General features: G+C 37.4%; 1 pseudogene; it reads left to right on the top strand.

The window, feature by feature from the left end:
* The first annotated feature begins 1,592 nt into the window (after positions 1-1,592).
* Positions 1,593-2,195, top strand: LOC149197454 (uncharacterized; annotated as a pseudogene).
* The last annotated feature ends 1,172 nt before the right edge of the window (positions 2,196-3,367 follow it).

The raw sequence follows: 3,367 nt of genomic DNA, 5'->3' as shown, positions 1-3,367 counted from the left end.
TGGAATCTTTAAAAATAAATAATAATAAATAAATATAAGAAAGGAATGAAAACTAGGTAAATTTACATCAAGGGTAAATGATGATTAGAAACCAATGTAATTAAACCAAAAATAAAACTTGGAATAAGGAGGATCATAGGAAGAATTAAAATAGAGTACCTTAAAAACTCTATCCTTCCCATGTTGGAAAGTACTAGGAAGATTATGTGGTTTAATTGGGAAAAAGGGGCAAGACAAACATAATTATAAGGATAAAGATTAATCCTAAACTAATTTAAACCTACTTAAGAAAAGAGGAAAGTGAATTAAAATGAGAATTAAATTTAGAGAAATATAGAGAAACTCCATGTGTCAACAACCAATCCATCTAAGAGATAACCTGAGTCAAATTAGGGAGTAGATTGGGGATAAAATCTTGACTCATTAATTGACTTCAAGTGATGAACACAAATTAAGGAATAAAAGGGGGGAATAAAGAGACAACTAAGAGAAGAAATTGGAATCTTGTTGAGGTGAGGAAAATATTAGTTTTAAATAAAAAGTTAAGTAAATAATTTTGGGTGACCCTTGATGAGAGAGTGACACATGGGTAGGTGAATAATCAAACTAAATTATAAAAATATATATATAATTATGCATGACATGCCAAGTGTCATCTAGGAGGACTCTTATAAAAGAAGGGGCAAGCCATGGGAGTGGGGACTTTTTGGAAACCCTATGGTTGGATGGATGAGATGATGTCAGAGCAGTGATTACGAAGCCATAGTGAGTTTGGTGAGGTAGAGGATTTTAGAGAGGGCACTCTGGAGCCAAGGTGTGCTCTCCTCTACCGGCTAGTATTTTCCTCCATTGTACAACCCCATCGCAGCTCGGGGGTCCGCGGGGAAGAAGAGTACCCAAGGAGTAGGCTGGGAGGTTAACCGGTGGGTCTTCGCATTCGGATCAAGTGCGTCAACATTCACTCGCGGAGGTGACCAGCTACAAGGGAATACCAGCAACAGCAGAGCAAGTGGAGTCTCGACTTCTGGTGAACGGTACATATGTATTTCATTACTATTGATCTTAGTTAAAAGTATGAAAATGTTATGATATGTTTCTTGAAATGAAATCCTAATGTATTTCCCTTCTAGTTGCATTTTGCTGTAAAAAAAAAAAAAAAAAAAAAAAAACAGTCTGGAACTGGTCCTTACACTTGGTATCAGAGCTATGTTGAACCCTTGAGACCTATGGGCCTATGCATGCATGACTAGTTTTGTTAGATACGATTTGGAGCTCAGCAGTAGTATACGAGGCCAGCTTAGATTCGCATATGAAACTGTAAATTTTTTTTTTCTCAAACTCGATAGTCTTTTATTCTCGTTTCTTGTTTCTTTCCTTCGCTTCGTTGCTTGAGGTTTTGGTTCTTTTTTTTGTTTTCACGCCAATCAATTCGAAATCAAGCGCACCTTCAATCTCTGATAGTTGAATGGTAGGTCGGGCGGTTTGTTGCCTTTCCCTATTCACCACGAGTAGCAGAATTACAGACCTATAAGCCTAGACCTTCAGTACCACAGGGATGCCTGCAGAGGTATTATATAAAATCCACCATAAATATGCCTCCTGCAGGAGCCCCGAGATTGAATCCCATAGTGTCACACAAACCTTACGCCTACGGTTACCCTGCAGACCCTTACTATATGGTTCTGCCTCCGGCTCCATAGCTGCATATTAAGCGGCGACACCGCCTTAAGTTAGTTGCTTACGCTGTCACTCTGGTTATCTGTCTTGGCCTGCTGCTCGGCGGGGCGTTCTACTTCTTCTAGCCCTCTCAACTGGAAATTCAAGTCTTCCACATGTAATTCAATGATATGAATTTCCAGACAATCCCTAACCCTGGCTCCGACGTGCCGTACCTGTTCATGAATACAAGCATGGCCATGTTTCTCTAGATCAAGAATACAGATTTCTTCAACGTGTGGTATGACTTTGTGGATGTAGGGTTAGGGTGTCGGGGGCAGATAATTGGGGTTTTTAAATCGGAAGGTGGCCGCTTGGCATCCCGGCACACTATCCATGTGAATTACATGCTTGAGCTCGATGGAACCGAAGTATCGAATGATGTTGTGAATTTTTTTATTTTTTTTGGAGGATCTTTCCCACAAGGAGCTGCCTTTGGGTACTGTTGCGGAATTCAATGGCGGGATTCAACTTTGATTTGCCAAAATTTCGCTAAAGGTAGGGTTTATTTCAATTTCAAATTTTCTTTAAACTTATTGAATCTTCAAAAACTGTTTAAACTTATTGAATCTTCATAAACTGCAAGACTGTTTCAATTAACAAAAAACCATGTAGATATTGTCGACAATGTGAAAGCGTTAATCGATCAATTATTTGAATCTTTCAGTACTCGGCTCCTCAGGGGATTTTTTTTATATACATGCTCTACGAAAGAAAGGAAAATTTAATCAAAATGCATATACTCAGAAAAAAAATAAAAACGTTTACATGCTTTGTGAAAATTAAATTCGAAACAAAATGCAGAGGCCCTGTACATCGTACCAACGATTGATAAGCCAAAAAAAAAACACCAATAAACATAATAGGTTGCGTCCATATTTGTCTGCCACAATCCCCCAAAGTATAGAAGTCAAAAATCGCCCAAACATGAAGGATGATCCTATATAGCCTGCATATTATTCAAAATCTTCTGTCTCAGCGATGTGGAAATCCAGCTGTTTGTTTGATTTGATTGCCTCAATATTCAGAAAAACTAAACTTGATTGATATTCCTGGAGGTCTTTGATCTGTAAAAGCAGTTGATTTATTTTATTGTCCTTCTTAGCTGTAATGCTAGAAATCATTTTGTTGATGCCTCGTGTAGTTGTGCACACTCCTGTTTCAGGCACTTTTCAAGCTTTTGAAGCTAATCCTGATGCCGTGGGTGTAGAAGATTAGTTTGCTGTTGATATTCCTTTTCACTGAGAGATTCCTGTTGTTGTAGTTTGGCTTCAAGAGAATCAATTTTCTCTTTTTGCTTTTGATGGTATCTGAATCTTTAATAGACCATCTATTTGCATGCGCATAGGCACCAATCGAGTCTGCTATTTTCATCAGCGAATTCTTCTTGATTTAGTTTTGAAACATCCCAAATCATTACTTGTTTTGTTGGGGATTCTTGTTATAAATTTGATTTTTAATTAACTCTATTTAATTTTCTTTCAAACTTCAAAATCGTAAATAATAAAGCGAATAACTAAGTATTGAAAATGAATTTTCAGATCTCAACCGTAGAGTTTAACCTTTCTTAATAAGAAGACTGTGTTATTTAGATTTAATGATAACAGTTGTTCGAACAGGAGTAAACCAGAAGTAGAGGTAGGAGATTATG

This window comes from Pinus tabuliformis, chromosome 2_2 (genome assembly GCF_031772625.1).
Source record: "Pinus tabuliformis cultivar Carrire ecotype Pingquan chromosome 2_2, CPIR1, whole genome shotgun sequence".
Classification (NCBI taxonomy): Eukaryota; Viridiplantae; Streptophyta; class Pinopsida; order Pinales; family Pinaceae; genus Pinus; species Pinus tabuliformis.
Note: the sequence above shows the minus strand (reverse complement) of the source record. Positions and strands in the feature narration are given on the sequence as shown.